Source organism: Haplochromis burtoni, unplaced genomic scaffold (assembly GCF_018398535.1).
Source record: "Haplochromis burtoni strain Fernald_Lab_line unplaced genomic scaffold, NCSU_Asbu1 Contig_50, whole genome shotgun sequence".
Classification (NCBI taxonomy): Eukaryota; Metazoa; Chordata; class Actinopteri; order Cichliformes; family Cichlidae; genus Haplochromis; species Haplochromis burtoni.
This window is the reverse complement of record NW_024582411.1, coordinates 916,940-942,134: the sequence shown is the minus strand read 5'-3', so window position 1 is coordinate 942,134 and position 25,195 is coordinate 916,940. Positions and strand designations below refer to the sequence as shown.

The 25,195-nt window shown below is 41.4% G+C and overlaps 1 protein-coding gene and 1 long non-coding RNA gene across 6 annotated transcripts in view; one reads left to right on the top strand and one right to left on the bottom strand.

The window, feature by feature from the left end:
- The window catches only part of LOC106633332, a 36,834-nt gene extending 20,187 nt beyond the window's left edge, over positions 1-16,647 (top strand). The window contains exons 2-3 of the long non-coding RNA XR_006054374.1: positions 432-13,319; positions 13,672-16,647. This is a non-coding gene — a long non-coding RNA (uncharacterized LOC106633332). The remainder of the gene's footprint in view (positions 1-431; positions 13,320-13,671) is intronic.
- zfhx3 (zinc finger homeobox 3) overlaps positions 1-25,195 on the bottom strand; it is a 284,113-nt gene that overhangs the window by 153,514 nt on the left and 105,404 nt on the right. For all 5 annotated transcript variants that reach the window (XM_014335913.2, XM_042220537.1, XM_042220538.1 and 2 more), the window contains one exon: positions 16,909-16,951. The gene's annotated coding sequence lies outside the window, so the exon portion shown is untranslated. The remainder of the gene's footprint in view (positions 1-16,908; positions 16,952-25,195) is intronic.

The following is a 25,195-nucleotide window of genomic DNA, read 5'->3' as shown; positions in this document are numbered from 1 at the left end:
TATATATATATATAAATTATATAAATTGTTTGAATATACAGTTTATGTCAAACAGTTCAGACCCAGCCTGTGAATGTTCATGCTAAGCTTTCAGGCTCAGACACTGAAAAAAAGAACAATGGAGAACATTTTTATTTCCACAGTTCTCCGAAATAATGTTGTCATTAGTGTTCAATGTTAACATCTAAGTTTCCAAAAAAAAAAAAAAAAAGGAAAAACTGGAAATGGAAGGCAAAATGTCACTTGTTTCAAATGCAAACCAGCATGTTTAAAACATCTTTTCGGATCAAGTGATATTATGTTGAAACTAGAACCTGCTGCTGAAAAAATGCTGTCACTTGTTTCCAGTCTCCAAAAAAGTGAAACTACATTTGAAACAAGTCAAGTGATGTCACCCTAATGGCAGATTTCTTTTCTCTTGTTGTTTTGAGGCTCGTGAGGACTCTGATGCTGAGCGACACTTCTGGATCCTTCATCTTCAGCAGAACCAGACTCTCCGCTGGTCGGGATGAAGAGCTATAGGCTTCAACAGGCAGCAGACTACTGGCCAACATCTCCAGGCTTCTTTGATGTGGGAGGCATTGCTTACCCCTATAACTTACAGCCCAGCTCTGCAGGGACTTATTTTTATAACCTCCATTATTTTCTATCATAAATATTCAAATCCAGATCTTAAATCCAGAGCTTAGTGAGGAGAATAGCCAAAAACAACATGCAGCTCTTCAGCTTCCCCTAGCTCTCGCTCTTCTATAGAAAATCATTATGAAGATTAATACAGAAATCAAACAGAATGCTGAGACGAGACTGCAGGACGCAGTAAAATAATGCACTCGAGATGGAATTTTTGGTCAAGGATCTCTGGCTTTTTTGTTCTTTGTTTGTTTGAGTATTTTGACACATTCTGCATTTCCTCCTTGTGGCTGTGAATTAATATTTTCAGCTTGAATATTAATCCTGATTCAGTAGTGGATTAGTTTGCCATTGTCCCCTCTGTGCTGAGCCCTAAATAAAGGCGCTGACATGGAGAGGAAATCTATACCTCTCTGCCCTGCAAACAAAGACCTCTGCACCCAGAGATAACACATGTCCCTGCAATGCAGACCCCCCTGCCTCCAACCACAACTCTACCCATGTGCTGGATCCTACCATCTCCCTCTCACTTTTCTTTCTCCTTCAACCCTCAATTCCACATTTCCCCTTCCTCTCACCACTCTCTTCCTCCCCGTCTCTTTCTCTCTCCCCCAGAAAAACTTTGCCATGGTAGATTTGCAAGGCAATTGTGCCCTTAAACCGCGCCTCTTCCTCAGCTTATACCATGCATTTTCCAGAATTTATCAAAGAATACAATGGGGTTATGCTTTCACCATTATTCTCCAGGCAAGAACAGTAATTTAAATGCACCAGTACTACTGAAGCAGGGCGCAGCCCTGCTGTCTCACTATGGAACAGAGAGAGATGAAAATGCGTTACAAAAAACGCACAGCATTACTTTGTTGACCTTTCCTGTTCTCATAGTTTACAAACAGCTGTGAAGCTCCTTCCTCTGGGCTCTTTGTACATCAGAGACTGGGACTGATGGAGGCACGCCATGCTTAAATGAAGGGCTTTTTCTAACTTGCCTCCGTTGTGGCTCACAAACACAATTTAACAAACACACATTTACTTTATTTTTGCCACCAAAGCAGTTGCCAAAGCGAAGGAGGAAATACATGCTGAAACAGATATTGCGTCCTTTTATGTATGTATACTGTGCATATCATAGCAGACAGTCTATTTAAAAACAAAAGGAAAAAAATCTAAACATACATAGATCTCAAAACACCCACCCACACATATTACGATTTATTTTCCCATCCGTTGCAGTCTCATCAGTGGGCAATTTTTAACCAGCGTTCCATTTTTACGGCGAACACAACTAAAGCTGTACTGTTATTTTTTGATGCCACTAAATGTGTGCGCCACAGTTCATCTCAGACTTTGAATGAGCTCCAATACACTGTCCTCAATGACACTAATCAGCATGTAACTGCCAGTTCATAGGATGAGATGTATTGTGCACAGACACGTGTGTTTTATCATGCTATCGTGAAAGCAAACGGGAGCGTCGAGTACCGTGTTTCAAACGGTGATTCTACACATGTGCCCTGAGGCTGAATGCCAGGTGAATATTAACAGCAAGCTGCGTGAGGGGTAGAAGATGCATAGGACGCAGGATCACAAGGACACAAAGTTAGAGATGGAAAAAAAGGAAGAAGGAAGAAAAACAACAGAAGGATTGAGGTGGATGAGAAGTGAGGGGAACATAAAGGGAGCAATAATAAAGGAAAGTGGGACTGAAAACAGTAAAATATAACAAGAGGAGAAAAACGTGGACGACTGCAACAGACAGCTGGACATGGACCGGGCCGGTCTGCAGACCTGGTCAGACTGATGAGAACAGGCAGCAATAGTGATGCCATTATGTCGTTAATCAATCCACTGGTGTCTGCTTGTCTGGGTGGGCAGATACTCACAGTCTAGAAGGGGTTAATGGGAAATCAATGAGAGGGATGTGCTTATGAGCAGGACAAGGGGAAAGAGGGACAGGGGGTAGAGGCAGAAAGGCGGGGAGGGGGAGATAGGAACATTGTTTCCTGTGATAGCAGCAGTCTTCCCAGATGTTATCTGTCATTCAAAGAAACACTCTGGTGACCAGATGTTTAGGCTCATCGTGGTGGAGTGGGTACACATCCTAGTGGGGGATCAATATAGGTCAAGTACATGGTAATATTTATCACTACGCTGCACACACACAAGGCGCTGATGTCTCTACAACACAGAGACTTGTGCTGTGAAGAAAACTATGCACTTGGAATAAAATAAAATAAAATAGAAAAGCACAGCCTTCTGATATGTTTATTTTTTTCAAGAGGCTATTTACTGTATCTGGTGTTTTTTCATTAATATGGAGCTTAGGTTTGACCTGGATCAGCAATATCTCTTTCCTACGTCCATTAAAAGAAACAAAGGGAGGCGTTGATTTGGACGGAAAGGTAAAATAAATACAGCAAACATCAGCCAGGGTAGATCTCCAAAGGCCTGGAGGCATTTGGGGTGGTGGGTGGAGAGTTGGAAAGGGGGAACCCAGAGCAGGTCCCAGTGCAGTGAGGCTCTTTGTAGTTTGAGCAGTCTGAACTAGCCAGAGGCTTACTGCTCTAACCCATACCACTCAGAGAGACTGTTTGGGGGAATTACACCACAGAGTAATAATTAATCAAGTAAATGCTGAACTGCTTTGATTTGGATTACATTAACATATTATCAATAATGTATTAATCAAGTACAAATAAACACCTCTGCATAATAGCATACTTAAGTAACTACGCTTCCACGCTTAACTCAAAAAGTTTGGTGTTGTTTAAGCAATGAGGAAAACCACAGCAAACTACAGTGGAAGCAGCAGAGTCTCGCGGCTTTGGAAGCAACACCTCTTGGCACTTAACTGTCTTTGTTCATCAGCTTCCTTTTTCATCAGCGCATCAGCCATTTTCAAGAACTTTTACCAAGAGGTGAAAGAAAAATTATGAATTCATTTATTTACTCTTAACAATGTCAGAAGGCATCACGGGGAATAAATAAACACTGATGAAGCACTGAAAACACAATACACGTAATTTGTGCAAAGCTACTCCAGGTTTGATTCCAAAAGTAGCTGAGTGGATTGAGGAGAGAAAAAAAGCAAAGAAAAAACTTAGTCACTTTTATCATATGCAGAGGAGTCGAATCAGCTCTGCTTTTGTATTTTCACTTAAATACATGTTCTGTTTTTCCCAGATAAGTTGTGTTGTTTAAAAGCATCCGTTCTCGCCTAACGCTTTGTTCATTGGGGGAACTTCATGCCCAGGGATTTTCTAAACACAATTCATCAAAGTGGAACGGCAGTCTTTTTTTCTGCATTCCTAATCCTTTTTGCTGCAGATGAGAGATTTGCTGTTCAGACTCATTAAGATTAAAGCGTTTTGCCAGAGTTATTTAAGAATGCAAAGTTCCATGTGAGACCTCTCAGAGTTCAGAACAGAAGAAAATCCTATTGACACGCTCGGTGCACTGGGGGCTGATCTTAGCCTATATTTCTATATTTGGTGTCAGTGATTGAGTGATAGCATGTGAAACAGTTTCCCCCGCTGCATTTGTGCTTTAGAGTTACAATCACTTTTCCGTTCTTACAATTAAAAGGTAACGGGTGAGCCCCTTTTTCTTCACTTGTAAAATTCATTTGGCTGCTTATGCACCTATAAAAACATGTGACTATACCATCTGGTTTTAATACGAATGTGTAGTTTATTGGCTTTGATAACTAAATATAAACTGGCAGACAAATTAGTTGTTTTGCGGTTAAGGGAAACAATACATTATGGTCATAGGCTGTAAATGTGCAGTTAACTAGGCAGTATTTAGCTTTCTGGTGTTATTTTGGCAGCAGAGTTTGGCTGGGGTGAAATTATCAGTCATCTGGTTGGACAGACAACAGTTAACGTTTAGCTGGAGGTGATGGCAGTCTTTTAGCTGAAAAAGAAATTATCATTGGATCGGACTGAGTGTTAGTCTTCTGCCTAAGGATTTTTAATATTAGCCTTTTTGGCCAGAGTCTCAGTAGTCTCTTGGCTGTGCTCTGAAGCTCCTTTCCCAAACTTTCCAACTCCAAGTGTCGCAATCTGGTTCCATTTTACAGCTGGCCTTGAGATTGTAACAGAGCTCCTTTCTCTCCCTCCTCAACCACATATTTAATCCCTGTGCTTATGTCAAACTTAATTACAGGACCTTGTACGAAAAAATAACAAGTGAGCCTTGTAGGGGTGAGAGAGAGAGAAAAGAAGAGTATTAAGAGAGGGATAGAAAAAGAGACACGGGGAGAATGTTAAGAGGTGTGAGGAGGAAAAAGGAACAACAAAGACATTTAATCTGTAGACTCAGCATGCTAAATGACCAAACAAAAAGCTTTGATCTCAAGTACCTCTTTTTAGTTGATGCTGGAACAGGCCCAATCTAAGTCAGCACAGGCATTTAATTCATGAGCTCTCAGTGGCCTAAAACACCCCCACCCCCCCAAAAAAACACTATGTGAACTAGCACAGCGCAAGCATAGTATCTGCTTTGCATCTACTGTATACATCTATAATGGATAACTGCTTTTCAAAGACGCACAGGCTGTAATGATAAGAAAGTGACCCGCGAGCGCCCACATTCATATCCTTTCAGTGAAAATCCAGCAAATTCTCCAGAAACCCCCCAAATCAAAAAAAAAAGAAAAAAAATCATTAGACTGAGACAGTCATTCAGCTCGTGCACGTGTGCGTTTGTGCACCTAAAACTATTTACTCTGTAGAAGTGGAACAGCTGGGGAGAGAGATGTTTAGTCTGTCAGTTTAAAACTATTACCTCAAACTCTGAAAATATGAGCTGAGCCTGTCGTGCATCGACACAGGGAGACAGCACTGTGAAGAACAAACCTTTGAAAAGTCTAAATCAATTTTTGGGGGAGTAACATAACAAACGCTTCAGCGCAGTGAAGAAAAGGGGATCTCTTTTTTTTAACAGTTTGAAAAGCACATATTCATACAATCTTCATAAGGCAAAACAGCATAAATGCAGTATACATGAAGCCTTTTGAAAAGGAAGATGACAGTGCAGCAGAAAGGGAAGAGACACAGGGATACTCCTCAGAGATGCAGACAAAACAAACAGGAAGACCATCACTGCTACATACAGAGCTCCATACTGTTTCCCTACACCGTTCACACTCAACACACCTCACCACCCATCTACCCACCCGTCCACCCTTCGGGGCAGCCTACTGACTAAAGCCTTCCCAGACTGGACTTGAGTGGTCAAGCAATGGGCTACAGGAGGGAGAGTTTCCCATGCCACTGGTGCTGGAACTGGCGCGCCACCCGGAGGTATTTATAGCAGGCCAGCACTAAAGGGCCGGGAGAGAGGGCATGCTTGTTTTCCTTTCCATTCCCCAGGCACTTTCACCAGGCCTCACATGTGGGTGTTAAATATATATCCAAATACTGGGAGCAGCATTGTGGGGGCAGAGAACAGAAGGTAGTGGGCTCCATTGGAATTGGAGGGAGTTGGGGGTGGAGGGGTGCAGTGAGAGATGGAGAACTGAGAGAGAAGGATTGGGAAAACAAGTCTGATTTGTGGGGAAAGAAAGAAAGAAAGAAAGAAAGAAAGAAAGAAAGAAAGAAAGAAAGAAAGAAAGAAAGAAAGAAAGAAAGAAAGAAAGAAAGAAAGAAAGAAAGAAATTGGCTTTTGATGTAGTGAAATTGCAAAATGTGAACAAAAGAAAGGAAGACGAATAAGTTTGTGTGGGCTTCCAAACTCAAATGGGCCTTAGACACACAAGTAGGCTCACTGCCAGCTCCAGGATGCAGTCTACACCCAGACCAGGATCAGTAGTGGCTGAACTCAACACAGATTATATGTAGACTCCACAGCGGGGGGGATAGTGCAGACAAAATAAAGGGACATTTGCAGGGAGGTGGAGTGGTCCTCTTGTTGTGGCTTCCTTAACTTCAAACAATATCTGGCTGCATCCACTATAGTGGAAATACACATCAGAGTATGTATACATACTCTGATGTGTGTCTCTTTCTATCGCTCTCTCTCTCTCTCCTTCTGCATGGGAATTCCAGAGTGACATTATTACTATGATGAAAACAGACCCCATAAATACGGAGCACTATGATGAATATAACAGCGATTATGGGGGCAGCGATAATTAGATCAGGAAAGAAAAACTCATTGAAGTTTTCTCTGTTTTTGTGTTTGGGAATTCCTTTCAACCTTGTGTCTTAATGTATGAGGAATTACAGAGCCAACGGTAGCGGGGTAATCATGTGGGTCTCTATGAGGGCCTCTTGGGGCCTCTTCAGTGATCCTCTCTCCTGTTTTAGCTCTCTGCTCCCACTCACATCTCGGTAAAAGCCACCCTGCTGTCTGCTTTTTTAATGATGGTTTGGCCAACAAACAATTAATAGGCTGCCCCACAGATGCTGTTAAAAATGAAATAGCAGGAGCGCTCCCAAAAGAGCCCATCCAGCAACTGCTGCTATCTTTCCATCCAGGTTTACTCATCAGGTTTTAACCTCTTCAGCAGCTCTCTCTCACCTACACAGTCTCAGCTTAGATCTTTAAGCCCTAAGACTACAGCTTTAAAAACACCCTGACCTGAGCCTCTGTCCAAATCCCAAATGTACAGCAGCCATCCCACTAGCTGACTGCGTCAGAAAGATTCCACCATAGCCTCTGTTTTTTCATACTTGTGGGAAAATAGCAGTTCATGTTTCCTTGGATGCTTCACACATTCCTCACCCTGTCTTCACATTGCAGGGCCCCAGAGTAAGGGTATGGCCAGAGCCACTCGAGAGGAGGTGCTTGGCAAATAAGAGGTGTGGCTAAATGAAAATGGAAGGGAATTTTTTTGTGTTTATTTAGGAGGGAGTTGCTAGGCGATGGGAACTCAAATAGGCACTAATTACATTTCCCTGAGTTTGATGAGTATAACAGAACTTGGACAGGAACTTTGGAGCTCATTTAACTTCTCAGAACACAGCTGGGAATTATAGATAACAGAACATCTGGAAGTCACAAAAATACTTCTCTAGCGTCTAATCCAGACTAATTCAAAAGCTGCCACATCCTGCACTGAACGACAACCCAAAGCCAACTCAGTGACAGTTCCAATATTACAACTTTTGTAGTAAAAAACATAGACATCTATGAATGACGTTTGAGTAATTTGGGCAAAGGTTCATGCTTTCTAGACCATACAGCAGCCTCTCCTTAAAATTGAGCGTTACACTGAAAGGTCACGGAAAAGTACCTCAAAGCACCGACAGTTTACATGAACTCACACACAGACTGTTGCACTATGCAGTAACACTCTGTGCTGCAAGTTCACATATTTGGCGCAAGTATCAAAAACACGACTACTTAAGTCCCGTAATGAAGCTGCAAAAAACACAGCCAAAACACACAAAGCCACTGAGAGATGCGCACAAAGAATACTCTACTTGGCCACATTCGGGATTGGTCTCATCCCAAATTCCTGACCTCAAAATTTCAAGACAAAGGTAGCTGGTCTTGATTTATGCATGCTTCAACACAGAATGGAGAGAACAGGACATAGTAGGGAAGAAATTAATTTTGATCCTGAAAACATTATTAATGGTAATGTTTAAAACATCAAAGCCCTGGCTGACAGAGACACAGCATCTTCACTCTGACAAGCTGGAACAGATGAGCTCACTTGAGTCAGTCAAGGTGAGGCACGGGGGAAAATGTAATTTGTCTCTCAGTTGATTTTCATTGAGATTTTGTGGCGAGTATGTGGTTCAGAATAGGTCAAAATCGTGTAGCTTGAATATGTTCTGTGGAAGGACTGACCGTGATATAAAGGACAGTACCTTCCTCTCTGCCATTAGCTTGTGTGTTTGTCTTTGTGCTATTAGTTGGCAATGGATACTCAGGAGCTGGTAGTTTCCTTTTAGACCAGCTGACTAAACCCACCCCATGCAGACCACCAGCTAGAACATATGAATCTCAAGTTCATAATGACTGACTGAGCCAGAGAAGAGACCATCCTCTTTCTGTGTGGACTTCTCACTTTAGCTTTGGGCAAAGGGATAAAGCTTCTCTTACTCCCACATGTTCATTTACCCCCCACCATCACACCAATTGAACCAGCGAGTCTGGGGGTAGTCACATTGATATTCAACGCGCATCTCCATCCCCCAGCCACAGCCATCCCCACTGGAAACATTATTTCATTACATGTATTATGCATTCAGCATAAGAGAGCTGGTGAATGTGCAGTGTGCAGATGCTTGTGTGTGGGTGCGGGCAGGCTCGGATGTTTCCCTCTATGTATACATGGTTGTGACATGCCTGTTGTAAAAAGAGTTTTAAAGAGGGTGTAAAAAGTTATAATGCCTCAGGGATGCAGCATTAATGGTACTTGGTTTACTTTGTGAGCACCAAGACAAAATATTTATTCCATACTATTTGTGTCAACATTAGAAAAAGTGATTTTGCAAGTTTTACAGTGTAGCGGGACAAAGTTCCCCGCAGAGACAGAATGAGTTTCCTCAGTTCATCTGAGTATGTGCACCCACATGTGAATGTATACTGTGCCTCATGCAGAGAAGGCGATAAAGAGATAGACAGAGAGAGCTGAGTGAAACAGGGGAAAGAGACCAGAAAGAGATGAAGATAGAGAGACAGACAGACAGATCTTTCATATGGCCCACTGCTCTTTGGGCCCTGATCCAGATGTCACCAGAACAGTTTTTATTTGTTAATGTCTTGTTTTAAAAGCCCCCTTAAAAGCGCCTGCCGCTTTCCCCTCAAGTCTTTAAGTGGCTCGACACAGTACACTCTTGTCTGATCCTAACTGGAATCAATTTGGAAAGAAACCATTTCACCTCTGATTAAGCACTGCTCTGTCTCTGCTGTGGCATGCTGACCTTTCCAGAGGTCTGTCTTATGCTGCTAGGAGGAGCCAACCAGATGATGTGCTAGGCTAATTAGACTGATTGACGTCAGCAGGCCTGGCATGAAAGTGGTTTGTATTTGAACCTTCGGCCATTTGTCAGGACTCACAGTCGCATCTCTGTCATGGGCTCTCAGTGTCACAAGTCCGATTCAACAGCTAATTTCATTTGTATAGTGCACTACTGTACACCCAGTCACTCTTTCTAAATCTCCCGTCACGTTTTTCCCTTTAATTTTCATACATGAATAATCCTTTTTGTCTGACACGAGAGGCAGTCAAAAGAGCGACACCTGCCTGTTCTCTTGTGATATAGTGAGCCTAGTGTTCCTGCCCCCCGTGTATGTTAAGCAAAACTTTAACTATGTTCAGTTTAGGGTCAAATATAGACTCACACCAGGCCAGTAGGGCACCCATAAGCAACTGTGCCAAATTCCTTTTTGATTTCAGTGTCTTGGATGCGGCTGCCCTCGCACACAGCCTCTCTGTGTGACCCATGTAATCGTCAAGCATTTCTCATCAATTCATCCCTCTCGCTCTTTTCTAAACTCCTGCTATGAAGCTGCAGTCCTGGCAGTGTAGTGCAGGTTGAACATCTGTGTGTATCACGGCCTTGTGTAACACATAAAACATGGAAGTCCCAAGAGCTATAAAATCTTGCAAACCCACAACGCTTTGAGAAGAGAGTTCAGAGGCAAGAAGTCCACCAGAGACCGGCCCTCAGTCCAAATTCCAAGCACTTTGCCTCATACACCCTGAGAAACGTTGCCTAAAGAGAGGCCTGGTAGAGAGAAACCTCACCTCCAGTTCAAGCGGATTCCTCTGCCCTTTTATTTGCTCTCGTTTGGCTGCAGGGGGAACGTGCTCCACTCTGACCTGGGGGCACTCATCCAATCAGCTCGCTATCTGCTGCAAGGGCCTCCATAATAGTGACATTTTTCCACCTCGTCAATAAAGTGGTGAAAGCCACCCTCCACCCGCTACTTGACCATTTAACTTCTTCCTGAAAAGGCCCTTTCTTTCTGTCTGTCTCTGTGCCTGGCTGAAATCAATAAAAGCAGAGCAAGGAAAGAGGCCAATCCAGCAGCTGCATTAACTGGTGGTCTCAACGGCTGTACAAAGAGGATGGCTGGCAGAGAAAAGGAAACAGGAGAGCGGGCAGCTCAAGTCTTTCTCATTCATACAACACTGAGAGAAATCTGCTTATTACCAACACTCGGCGTTGTCGTCTGGTATGAACAAGGAGATTCTGAGAATGATGAATGAAAAAAATTCACTGCTACGCCATCCCACACGCACACCCTAAAAGTCATAAAACTGAATAAAAACTGAAAACCTGCATTTATTCACACAGACTGAAAGGTGACAATCATATGCAACAAAATTGACATATATATTAACACATATATAAACTCTGTAGTCTCTAATGATCATTGCTTGCCATGGCTCATTTAGTAGCTGCATTCACACATCACCACATGTCTGCAGTGATTGACATAATGGCATCAGAGTGAGAACAAAATGTCTTCCAATAAAGGAGCAGGAGGGAGAAAATGAGAGAGATGGGTTACATCTATGCCCGTGCTGAAATGAGTGCAGTGCTTTGTTTGGTTATGCTGTCTGAGCTGAAATTGATTTCTGTGAGAAGCATGCACCAAAGAGCCCCTGCATTCAGATGAAATAAATAACACACTCTCGTAGAGATGGGAGGGTATGTGGAAGAAGGAACAGAAGGTGAAAAATGGGATAGCGGAGGAGGGAAGAAACAAAGATGGATGAGGTCAAAATGAATTTACAGTAAAAGGGGGTAAAAGAAAGAAAGAAAGAAAGAAAGAAAGAAAGAAAGAAAGAAAGAAAGAAAGAAAGAGCTGAGATAAAAATGAAGGGAATGTCTAAAGGTGGTGGACTGAATGCCATGTCTTAAGTCTAGCACAGCATTGAAAAAGACACAGCCTGGAAGACATCTGGAGCGGAGGATATCAGCCACACACCACTCTCCGACCACAGACAACATGATGAGGGATTAAACTTCATTACAACATGTTATGGTAATGAATGGGCTGTGGCTAGTTGTGGATGTGTTAAGAGTAATTATCCTTCTCCAGCATATGTGTGAGTGACACTTGATTGCGAACGCCATGTGTCTGTATGTGCATGTGTGCTCATCATAATCACGGGAATCCATGGTTAGTCAACTGGATATGGCCTAAAATATCCAAGAGGTCTTTTCCACATTGAACCAAACAGAAGCGAGCTAATTAAAATGCAATGCGGCAAGAATAATCTCTCACAATTAGTTTTAACACCATTCCTCACCAGAAGATGAGCTTGGGCAGGCCCAGGCATTGTGGTCTGGGCCAGCGTTTGGGTATCTGGGTCCAGGGTTATTGCCAGAGAGGGAGGGGGACAGACAAAGCCGCACAACCCAGAGATGTGAGGTTGAATCTCGGTCACTTCGACTGCCTGTTCTTATGGCTGACAGATGTTAGTCTGATTCAACAAGATTTGCGACTCTGGAAAAAGTTACACCGCACTTTGCTCCCCGCTGCAAATTTTATTCTCTGTGCAATGAAACATCTCATACATCATCATTTAACAAGACATAAGCAAAAGCCCCTCCCTGGATTACAAAGTCACTGATAAACTTTGCCACTTGAATCTACGGTTGCAATGCGCTGAAGTATTTAAGTGTTTGAGCTGGCCGGTCTAACAGTATAGTGTTCCCTAGTTGAGTGACAGCGTGCTTTTAAATGCAAAAACACAGAAGCCTGCTATTGTTGACGTACCGCTGCTAATGTTGCTAAAGATCGACAAGGACTGGAAAACTCTTTTATTTATCAAAGTGTGAGAGTCTGGAGGGAATCAAAGGGGAAGTCCTGTCCCCAGGCTGGCTTACATCATCCTCTTCACAGTAGAAGAGGGACATGCTGTGAATAGGTGTTCCCCACATCGGCAACCTATTAGTTCCTCGTGTTTACTAATATTTGGAGTTGTGGCGTTGTAAGTGTTTTGTTCTGCGTAAGGGAAACAGACACAAGGCTTCTGTGTTGGCATATTTCCCAGAGTGGGCATGTGGACATGCAGACAAGCAGGGTGGTATTAAATAGAAAGAGTCTTTTCCCCAGGGAGGATGGAAGAGTGAGATGACAGTGGATCATTAGACTGGTGTTGCCTGCAGCTTGCTAATTTATGCAAATTAATTTCTTTGCTGATGCCAATGCTTCCCAAGCAGTCGACATCAAAAGCCGAACGGGTTAAACAGCTCTACTCTCCTTTGGTGGTCTGGGACGTTTAGCAGCATAAGCTAGGGAAGGCTGTGTTATACCAGGCAACAATCACACAAATGCACACTATGCCAGCCTTCTTCCTGGCAAGGCATCGGACAGACAGCCAATCAGGTCCACGCTGGTTCTCTTGTAGACGAATGGCATGGCACGCTGGCCCTCTTGTCGCCCCGCCTACCCTCCCCGCTGCACCGCAGCTGCCCAGAATGATTTTATAAACATTTTGCCAGTGGATCAATACCTGTATTGATCAACCATTGTGAGAGTGATCCGTCTAAAACCCAGAGCAGCCTAGAGCTCAGAGATGGGAGGAGCGAAAGAGAGAGGCTGCAGAGAGGATGGAGAAAGAGAGAGAGTCTGCAGCCACAGTGAAAGGGAGAAGAGGTGCAAGGGAAGAGAAGGGAATCTGAGAGAGAAGCAGATGCAGAGCTGAAGGCAGGTGGAAGGAAGATTTCGGAAAACGCTGCCAGGCCGCTGGGATTGGGGAGAAACCAATGGTAATTGCTTTCTCATTAAGGGAAGGGAGGGATAAGGGCGACTAATGACTACTGCGGGTAAGTGACGGAAGGGTAGAAATAGTGTGAAGAAATGTGTACATGTATGGACGAAAGGGGGTGACTCCAACACCCGAGGTGGCTAATGTCTGCACTAGTTTGGCCTGCTGTAGTATGTAGCACTTTAAGGTTGTTGCATGTGTATAAGTGTGCATGACTGCATGAGGTTCAAAGAGACTGAGTTTGTGGAGAAGTGAGGAATCTTGCTGATAAGTTAATTAGATGTTCCACAAAGAAAAGCCGAGCTTAGTTTATTTATTACTAACTGTATTTTTCTTTTCTTTGCTTTTTCCAGGAACACCCTACCTTTTTTTCCTCTTTGAAAAGTAGTACTTGGAATGGTCGGCACTTTTCCTTGGTGACAAAGAAGGCCCAGCACACAGAGCTGTCATGAATTCAGGTGATACAGCAAAATCAAAACTGGATATTCCTGGGAAATCCTGGACCTCTTGGAAAGTAAAAGTCTGCAACTTGGACACACCCACATAGGAAGAAACAATGCAGTTCTAAAAATCAAAATGGCTGAATGAAGATAGTGTATGCTATGGAAAACAGTTTGCAGTATGGCAATTTTTAAGTGGTGCGGATATAGCTGTCTTTGGGATTTTAGTTTTCACATTTTTACAGATCATTGGATTAAATAGACTTTTAAAAAATATTTTAATTATGTGGAAATTTTACAGAAGAGAGGACTTAGTCGACAAAGCTCACCAGCGAAAATTAATGATCGATTTAAGGCCACAAATGGCACTGCAGGAGGAGGAGCCAAAAGCTTTTGGGATCATCCTCCAAATCTAAAGGGAAATTAAGTTTCCATTGACTGGTTTTAAATGTGACTATCTTGCACATAACTGAGTATTTGAGAGGAGATAAATGCTCATTGATACTCATGAACTCACTATGCACTGGAGTCCTGATGTGGAAAAACAGAAAGAGGCCTCTACGCTCTACAGGTTCACTCGTTGTGAAAAATCAGTTGGACTTGACAAATGAATGTGATGTACCAAGGGAAAAGGCACATGTAATTTTGTTAATAAACTGCAAAAAAGAATTTAAAAACATAGAAAACAATATAAGTCTCTCTATGTTTGTGGGACTATTTCCCTTTACCTGTGGCAGCACTTCTTCACACTAAAACAAATCTGTTTAACAGTATGCTGCTCTGGACAGGGTGTCAGGGTGGCTCCCAACAGAGTTCAATGAATCTATGCCATTTTCTAATGAGGGAAAAAATTAAATCACAAATGTATAAACGTATATTTTGTAAACTTATATGCTTTCATGTATGAATGAATACATTTTTTCACTATGGTGATTTTATATGACTTCAAACAGATTACACTTTTTGACAAGTGCAGTTGAGGGATTATATATTGTGGCAGAGTTTGGTTCTGAGTTACTACTTGTATCACACTTGAACTGGATTTCAAAAAGCAGATGGAGTATTGGTAACCAGGACATTCAGATGATGAGAGGAAAGTTAGCAACACCAGGATGAGAATACTTGTATCAGACTTTGTCAATATACGTAATGCACACATTACATGTCCAGCAGCAGCAGCAGCAAGCAATTTTAACCACTGCCATCCATAGTGCTTTGAGTAAAAATGTTTCGATCAGCTTAGGGGTGAAAAAAACAAAACAAAAAAGCTGTCACAGGTCTCTGACATATGTGTTAATATAAACAAATGTCCCTAAAGTGACTAATTATCACGACACCTAAATAAATCTGAAATTATAAAGCTACAGTGCAAACTAGTATAATCTATTTATTCAAGATAAATGTCCATATTCTTAACATGAACTTTTTGAGTGGCAAACAGCAAAGATTCAGGACCTGTGTTAGAACAATACTGGGGGTTGCACTGGTGGGGGCATGTTTAAGGTACTACTGCACTAATATAATTGTGAAAATACAGTACAGCAAATGCAGGTGGTGTACCATATCATGTGGCAAAACGCTGTACAGGAAAGACAGGCTTTACAGTACAGTTACAAGCTGCATGTTTTGAAGTACTGCAACAAGACTGTGTGCTAGCCTTTGTTTGACTGGCCAGTGCAATGCCTTGTTGGATGACTGTGTCGTCATTCAGCAAACAGCCCTGTTCTGTTATGTTGGCATCCTTCCTGAAACACTATCCTGGCACCATTCAAATGAATGAAAGTCTTGTTTGCCCATGCAAAGCTAAAGTTGATTAGTCAACAACCTTGGCTGGCTAAAAAAAAGTGGACGAAAGAAAGCAGTTGCAAAGGTTATAAATTGCACACTTACATTTGCATTACCTACTTGTCAAATAAATCAGTTTGTGCCATAAACCAACAAAGCCTAAGACCTATGAGATTTAAGCCAGGAGTTGATCGATACAGCCTCAAAATTAGAGCTTTACCCATTAAACAATGTTTCATCATAATTACATAAACATCCATCCATCTTCTTTTATTGGTTATAACAATTAACCAATAGCTTTTACTTTTATTGTTACTCTCCTTTTGTCCATATCTGCTTAGTTTCAGGAAGATAAACACTTAAGCCATATCAACTCTCTCAAAGATATAATTCATGTGCTATCAAAGCAGAACTGGGGTGCTGCAGTCATTTCCTTGTTTCCTTGTTTCCTTTTATCCTTTTCGTTTGATTCCTACTGTCAAAAACAAATCCTTGGAAGAATGCCAAACAATAAATTAGGGTCTTCATTAAACACATCAAATCTAAATTACTATTCAATTAACAAGGCAGTCAACCTGAACTAATCAACCAATTAGGCTGTGTGTGTACACAGAAAAGCCAACAAAAGCGCACGAGTCCCCTGGGAAAGCTGTAAAACACTGCAGAAGAGTGACAGTACAAATGAGAAGAGACTTGTTTAGCAGGGAAAAGGAGGATGTGGAAGTGGCAGAAGGTAAATGTGGCACTAAGATGACTACGAACCCCATTCATCTCTGAGCAAAACAAATAAAATAATTAAAAATGGAATAAAGTGTCCAAAAAAAAAGAGTACCAAAGGAAATTTTAAAAAATGTGGATACCTACGAACTTACAAGATCTGCAACCGACTGTGTGTTTTGATTGGTATATTTTCAGGTGTTTCTAAGCAATATTTTTATTTCAGAAATGTGTTAAAAAATAAGGCATATTTATCTTCTGCACATACACATATTAACTGCTCATAATATCCATGTTAAGCTATGTTTTGTTAGTTTTATAATTTTTCATTAAATAAAAGTATCAATCCTGGAAGAGTGCTTTATCAAACAACTCGATAGTGTACATATTTACCAGTATATAGTGGTGCTCAATGACTGCACTGGCTCAGTCTTTTTATGGGGGACAGTATTTTAACATTTACTGACTTTAAATGAAGACTACTTGAAAACACAGTCGCACAACATTTGTCAGAAAGTGCAGAGAATCTGCTAAATTAACTGTGCTAATTGTGGCATTTATCTTTGCTGAGTGTTGTGACAAAGCTAAAAACTTTGTCATGTCACATTCAGTATTTTAGGTCTGGCAGTATGTCTGTGTTGAACGTACCTTTGGGCCACACCAAATGTGTTCTTCACTCACAGAATGCAACCTACAGGGAAACACACACAGACACACAATTACTTGTTTAAATACATATATACATATGGCAAGAGAGCAAGAAAGAATAAAGCCAAACCAAAGCAGGATTTGAATTCACGTTTTTAGCCAGTATCATTAGCTGACCATAAATATAAAAATATAAACACACAACACTGATAGAGATCTTTCTGATTTAAAAAAAATACAGGCAGGGACATTTCTACCCTTTTAACCCCTCACATCTAAATGTCTGCATCTGATGGTGCTTCACTACAGGCTAAAGGGGGTTGCAGAGAGGAGAACGCCATTATTGTACCAGTAAATGTCAGAACAACCCCATCTAATTGTGCCATTACTAATTCATGTTTATTAATGCAGTGATGTATGATGGCTCCACACACAGACTGAGTTTGTCTGTGCCTGTCATGTATGCGTTATTCTTTGCTGATGAGGGCTGTAGGGAGTGTGTTAGTGTTAGACTCAGTGGTGGCTGTGGGGGCAGATGGCGCATGTAGCGACAGTGCCAAGTGGTGTGTGACTTTAACATGACGGCAGAGCGGGTGAGGCGCTCGACTGGTGTCTTCTACTGGCCCAGTGCCAGGGCCCCCGGTCCCCAGTGCCCCGGCCCCTCACTACGCCAGAGCCTCTGGGCAAGTACCGCAGTTATTGTTTTCACTGCCAAGCAATTAGCAGCACTTAAGATTTATTTAGTCATGCTCTCATGTGTGGTAATTAGCTTGGGGCCCAAGCAAGCCTCGTCATCCAATCACCTATTTTGCTCACACCAAAGCAATGCATCCACAGGAGACAGTGAGGGAATGTGAGGGAAGATGCACGAGCTATAGAGGGTGGGAATGTGAAGGGAGGTGGAGCAGAGCTAGAAGGATTACAAGAGCACCAACCCAGCTCTCTGGATCAGCACTTTTTAAGAGATCTTCAGGGGCCTGTTGGCTGAACGCATAGCAGGAGGAAAGGGCAAACACAGCCCAGTTACACTTTTATGGAATGCTTTGTGGAAAAACACCCCTGACACACACCTCGGCATGGCAGCTCGGTTTGTCATATGGCCCAGGGGGCTCTGCTAGCCTATCACATGACCATTGTAATGACCTTAAAGGGCAGCTTCCTCAACAAGATCAGACCACTCCCACTGGCTGAATCGCTGTTTGGCAAATGCAGTTTGGGTCAGTGCATAATATGTGATGCATTTGGTCTTCAGGCTGGAATAAAAAAATATGTAGACACCTCACCAAATAGATTATGCAAAAGCTGACAAGCAGGGAAAAACAAAACAAAAAAATGACAAACAAACAAGTTTCCTTACTGTTGCTGATCCATAACCCTTTTGGGGAATTTACATAATATCAAACAGTATATAAATGCATGAGTTATGTCCTAAATTAGGTGCATGTGACTGGAGCAGCTACTCTAACAGCTTGAGGATTGAGGGGAATCAGTGCATAATACCTTATATTATCTACTTCAACAAGAAATAGTTTTCCCTTTTAAAACAGCCCAATGCAGAGTTTTATAACAGTAGCTCAGAGAATACATGTGAGCACATGAAAGTCAAAGGCAGGTTAAACTGCACATTCACATACATATGCACAAAGAAAACCCATCAATCCATGCTGGTTTTAGGTGATGGGAGGTAATTTGAATCACTAAACTTTAAAATACAGTTTGTGGGAAACTATAAGCTGTGTGTCACTGATCGTGGAAAAGCAGCACAAATTGCTGACGCAAGACTTCACAATCAAATTTTTTTGTTTAGTCTTTTACTGGTGGATCATTACAGAACTGGTTCTACGCACCACCTCAAATGGTCTTTTGTAGGACAGTTCAATTAGTGAAATATCACTTTCCACCTTTTTTTCCTCTGGGGGAACTGTGACACACCAAACCAATCAGAACCTCGCAAGCCAACCCCTGACCTTTTTCATCTCAATATGACTACCATTACAGTGCAGAAAATTAGAAGCGTCCCGCTATTGTTCAGTAGCGACGGGGGTGATGGAGGTTATTTAAAGATAAATGCTTTAGTGTTCATGATCCATGCTGCAATCACATGGATCACCACTAACACAGAGGAAAGGAGAAACACGTCTGCTAAAGCCCGGTGGCTGCAGGAGTGCACATGCGCACATAAGAGGCTATGTGCTGATGGATTCATGTTGATTGTTTAGTGGTGATGTAGCCCTGCATTCGCCTGGTAAACCCGTCTGTCGGCGTTAGAAAGGCGGGTTTAAGGGGATGCTTTTGTATTATTATGTAAGTATTCGTATGAACAGCATTAAATGCACAATTTAGAGGACAAATTTTGAAAGGAAACACTGATAGCTATATAGCCTTGATTTCAGTGGTCTCCATAGGCAACAGGATCACTGCTGGCTGTCTTATAAACATGAGTAGTGAGAGGGATAATATTCTCCTGGTAACAAAGCGATTAGATGGCAAATGCGAATGGAACTGATGTAAGACTGCAATGACATGATAGCACGATGTGGGTGTGAAAGGTAGCTGAGCATGTGTTAGCCTTTTTTTTGCACACTCTCCTGCAGCTAAACAATATTTACATTCATATCGTTCTTGTGCTGTTATAAAGGAGTACTTCTGTGGACTAGCAGTGTATGCAAAAACTAAAATCCAAGATGACAGTCTTTCTTTAAACCATGAAACATGTGACAAAATATGTACTAAGTATTAACTGTAGCAGCTAACTACATGTAGTAGTACAATTTTTTTCTCTCATTTAGCAAATTCTCTAAATGTATTCTATGAAAATAACTAGACTTAATATATAACTATTTTTTTACTGTTAACCCCACCCAATCAATTGCTATATTTAAAAATAATTTTAAATATAATTTAAAAAAACATGTAAATGAATCAAAATACAGCCCTACATATTAATGTGGCAGGCACTTGTTTCATATCCAACATTATGACTAGAGCTACAAAAGATGTTGCTCTTTTGAAAAGTAAAATAACCAGAACCTCATACGACTGAAAGAAAAACATGTTTAATATTTAGCTTAAATTAAACTTAACTATATCCAACTATTGAGAAGTGTGAACTGCAGACAAGGCTTGAAAAACAAAGGATTTTAAAACATGCATTAATTGGCTGACTTTATTTAGACTGGGTTTTTTTTGTTGTTGTTGTTTTTATTTTTTTACATCATTATTAAAATAAAATGTAAAAAATAAAGCAACAATTTGTTCTAATTGTCTACATCTGAGCTTGTTTTAGGATTGTCTCCGAATTCATTAGGAGTCTTTCGTGATTTACACACAAAAAGCAATGTTATCACTGTTCAAATAAGAGTCTGAAAGCAAATGACACCAGCGATTAAGGTTCTGTCCCATATTTCATAGTTTGTTCATCTTAAAATAATATTTTTTAAAAAGTATATTTTTAAATGTGCACTGTTTGTGGCAAGAGCAACACTGACCATGCGGGATTTCTGCTAAAGGACTTGGAAATGCTCTCCTGAATATCCTAAAACAGCAGGACCTCTGATTGTCTATCCAACATATGTCAAAGGAAGGATATTCTTTCAAAATAAATGAATATATTAATATTTTGTTCTTTTTTCACTTCCAACATTTGTTATTATCTATTATGATGCATGCATAATGCTAGAGAGGGTCACAGGATAGTCCTGCTTTAAATGTTATATTTCCATGATTGGTTTATTCTCTCCATTTCCTGTTCATTGTGTGCCAGCAAACTCCATTGTCTGTGGGTAGATTCTGCTCGGCCCTCAGAGGGGCCATCCCCAGGGAGCACTGCATCTTTTATTAATCAGGGGCGCTGCGCCACAGCCCCGCTTATCTAATTTAGCAGCCCGCCTCAGATACAACTATGTTCGGCTTGGTGTGGAAAGAAGGGACGGGGTTGTGGGGGTGCAGTTGGGTGTAGACAGAATGGGGGTTGGGGGTGCTTTCTTTTGGTTTTCTTTTTTTTTCCTTAGCATGGGTGATGCATGGAATGCTGTGAGGGAATGGGGGAGACAGAGGGGAGATAGAGACTTATCAGACACCTCGTCACCAAGTTTTAGGACTGAATCACAATACAGCAAATTACCTTCTGCTGACAAGAAAAAATGAGCATGGCCCCCATATGAAAAAATAGGATTGTCAGGAAGAGGTGACACATTGATTGCTTAGTATGCGCATCCAGAAGGCTGGGGTTCAGAGGCGTCCTCCCTATATATATGTAGAAGAGGTGCAGCAGTGCACAGCACAGCCATGAGGGAGAATGAGAAATTGAAATGCCATGTTAGATTGCCGTCCCTTCCTCAAGCCAATAACTCTAGTCTCGCCTAGTCTAGCCCATATTAGCCCGCCATATCATAGTACAGCCATGTGTGTTGCGATCGACCGGCAATCAAAGATCACAAAGGAGAAGTCAGTCTGGTGTTCACTAACACTGAAATGTACTGAATTCTGATTACGCACACAGAGTATGCACTCATGTAAACACAGGACAGAAACTTTACTTTATGTGTTTAATATTTTCTGGTTGTCCCTCATCTCTCCCCTCTCATCTGTGTCATAGCTCAGATGAATCAGTGTCACCGGTGTTGAGAGCACTTACTGTCAACCCTGGTGCCCCAGGCTACAGCACTGATGGACACAAACTATAAAATATCAGCCCCCTGGGGAGACATCACTCAAGCACTGCCCCACAGCCCCAAGGGGGTGTGATCTGGTCAGTCTGTATGTGTTTCTGTTAGTGTGTTGAGAGAGCAAGAGGGCAGTGCATTTGTCTGTGTATCTGATGTGATCCTGTAAGTATGGTCTATGTGTGTAATCATGTGGACAGTTTCCGCATCATTTGCATGGTAAAGAGGTCAAAGTGAAGGTCATGATGATAAAGAATAAGAAGAACTGATGTTTACCTTCTTAATTTGTGAATCCTGAATAGTCTCTTGTGACAAAAAAAAAGAAAAGAAAAGAAATATACAAGATAGAATCTTAGGCTTTCTTAACTTTTTCATTTATGAACTACAGCAAACGCCAAAGCCCTTCGAGAAAATTTAATCATTCCATATAAGCCCAGTCCCATCATCTAAAGCTACAAGCAGTCAACTGTATGGGAAAATCACAAATTAATCAGTCAATACAATCAATGGCACTGTCTGAGGACATGTCCTATATCAGCTGATAAGTGGTATAGCCTCCCCCCTGCTTGTTTTAGTCATACACAGGAAAGGTAGGAAAAAGCACACGACTGGAAGTGGAAGAGGGAGAAGAGGAAAGTCACGAAGAGGGGTGGGGTGAGATTTAGCTTTCCAGGCATGTGAATGAAAACTCCCATCCTCCACAGGTCACTGGGCTGCAATCCCCTTATTTCGATTCTGCAAGGTCAAGGTTTCTGCCCGGCTTTGCTTGTGTGCAACAGCACGTATGTAAAGTATAAGGAACGTGCTAATGCCGCATGCTCTTATTTTTCATGAGATGAAACACCGTATATTAAAACATCAATTTGCACATATTTGTCTGTTTACATGCTGCTACCAAACTCTAAATATTGACTATTCATGTACACTGAAGTCTGTGGCTGCCTGATTCACCTAACAGAAGTATATTAACAAGGCTCCTCAGGGATTCAAGGACAAAGGCATTAAGAGGAAAAGGAAGCAAGGGACTCAAGAGTGAACTGCAGGCTCACGTTAAATTGTACTATTATACATTACTCCGTTAGTGGTTTAAGACTTCAAGAGAGGCTTGGAGGAAGATATAAATGCAAATAGATAAAATCAAAGGCAAATCACTGTAAATTTTATTATTATTCCTCAGCTAAGTGCCAAAATGGAATAGCCCCAACATAAGGCCTAACATACGAATTGTATGATGAAAGCCAGTTACTCTTAGTGCCGAGCAAGCAAGGAAATGACAGAAGACAACAAAATATTCACTAATATGGCTGATACAGGGATGCATCAGCCAATCAAGTGTAACTGTCATGGATTTTGTTTAAGGATATTCATTGAGCCTGGTCAATACCGCTAAAAAACATCCATGTGTATTGATCATAGGTGCCCTTTTAATGATCAGACTTGGATAAAATAGCACTTCATCTTTAAGTCTCACTAAACCACTTGTGACTTTTGATCTGGCTAAGCTTCTGTGAAGCAATGCAGGAAGGAGCAGTTTGAAGAGGAAAAAAAAAATCAAAGAAAATATTCAGTAATGTGTGATATAATACACAAATTCCAGATGCTAGTACAGACAGTCTCAATAAATGTTACTTCCAAGACCAAGGAGTGTTTCAAAGAGGAGGTGAAACACAGCCTGTAGATCCCATGTAACAGTCACTTAAGTTAAGCACTAGTCTGCCAGGACACCACACAGTAAAACTCATCTATAATTTGTGATGAGTGTAATGCCATCTCCACTTCATGATTATGTGATATTCTTCACCTCTGCCATAGCCAGTGAGGCCAAGAGCTGGCAGTCTTAATGAGGTGCCTCAAAGTTCAGCTTAGGGAGAGGAGAGGTGGGAAGATGGTATGATGGAAAGAAAAGGAATTTAGGCCATAGCTGGATAATAATGTAGTTTTAAGAAATGAATAAACACACACACACACACACACACACACACACACACACACACACACACACACACACACACACATATATATATATATATATATATATATATATATAATAAATATATATATATATATATATATATATATATATATTCAATTCTATAATTTTTTAATTTTTATTTAATATATATTTAATTTATTATTATTTATTTATTTTTTTGGTACCTGAATAAGTTACTTGGTTGTGTAAAGCGTTAAGCTCAACCAACTACATATCTTTGGTTATCCTAATGAACCATAGTCACTGATAAAAACAGTCGGAGAGAGAGTCATTATGGCCATGCCCTGTAATGCAGACCCCCAAAAACACTTGTTAAGGGAAGCATGGCATCCTGATTTTGCTGAGGATTACGTCCACCAGGGAGATCTCATGAAAGAGCCCCTTAGACTCATTTACAGCAAAGTGAATTGCTGTGCTCTTATGACTGGTCTAGATGTTATGAATAAGTAAATAACAACATTTTTCCAGTCGTTTAATCTCTGAGCACTGCAATTAGTAAGTCTGTAGTTTGTGCTGCCTTTTTTCTGCCCTTATTATTGTTATTGAAATGTCACGCTCTTATTTAGCTCAAGGATGAATAATAAATAAGCTATAATTACTGTCTTGAATGAGCTGATGGCTTGGCTAGGTCAACGGTAAAGAGAGACACCCCCAACCCCCCCCCTCCCCCCCACCACCCCCAACGCTCCCTCTCTCTCTCCCTCTCTTTTTCTTCTCTTTCCCTTCTTCTCCCTCTCTCTCTTTAATTGGATCTTGTAATTAGTTTCTCTGATGGATCTGGGAGGTCTGAGGCATCCTCTACAGCGTTCATTAGTGTTCTTGGAGGAGGGCACAGCTTTTTAAAAGCTCTGCCTGCTTCGTCCCTCACATGTCATAACACCAGATATGATTCTGCTCAAATACAATAAGAGCAGCATTTTCAGCCTGGTTCTGTTTTGCCTATGTAAACGCCATAACAAAGTAGCTCAGGACTGTGGACCTTGAGGTAAATGTAAAGGTAGTTCCCGTATAATATGCATGGAAACATACTCTTTTTTTTTTTTCATAATTAATCTTTTGACGAAAAAAGTCAGAAACTATACGTTTCAATCCTACATAAAGATGGTGAGTACATGGAGAGGATTACGAAAGTCCTATCTAATTCTCACTTATTGTATATAAATAAATAAATACATGAAAAATAAAACAAAACACTGACAGACAGTAGAGACCTTCAGTGGTTTTAAATCTGAGGTAGGATGTCATTTGGTTTACTACAAGACAACTGACCAAGCAGAACATATTATTATTTTCTTGAGACACACACGACACACACACACACACACACACACACACACACACACACACACACATATAAATACATACACACCCAAATACACACAGTGTTCAGACCTATAATATACAACCCCCCCTCTAGCACCCCAACACCATTTCCCCCCTTTTCTTCCCCACCCTCCGCTGGCCTGGCTACACTAGACATCTCTCCCTAATCAGCAGCCTCGTCTCCTCAGACTGGTTGCCATAGTAATATGCCAGCTGGTCGACATGGCAACCACTCTGAGGTCCACTATTAAATGAAGAAGAGTGGAGGGAGGGATACGGAGAATGGAGTTGGGATGAGAGAGAGACA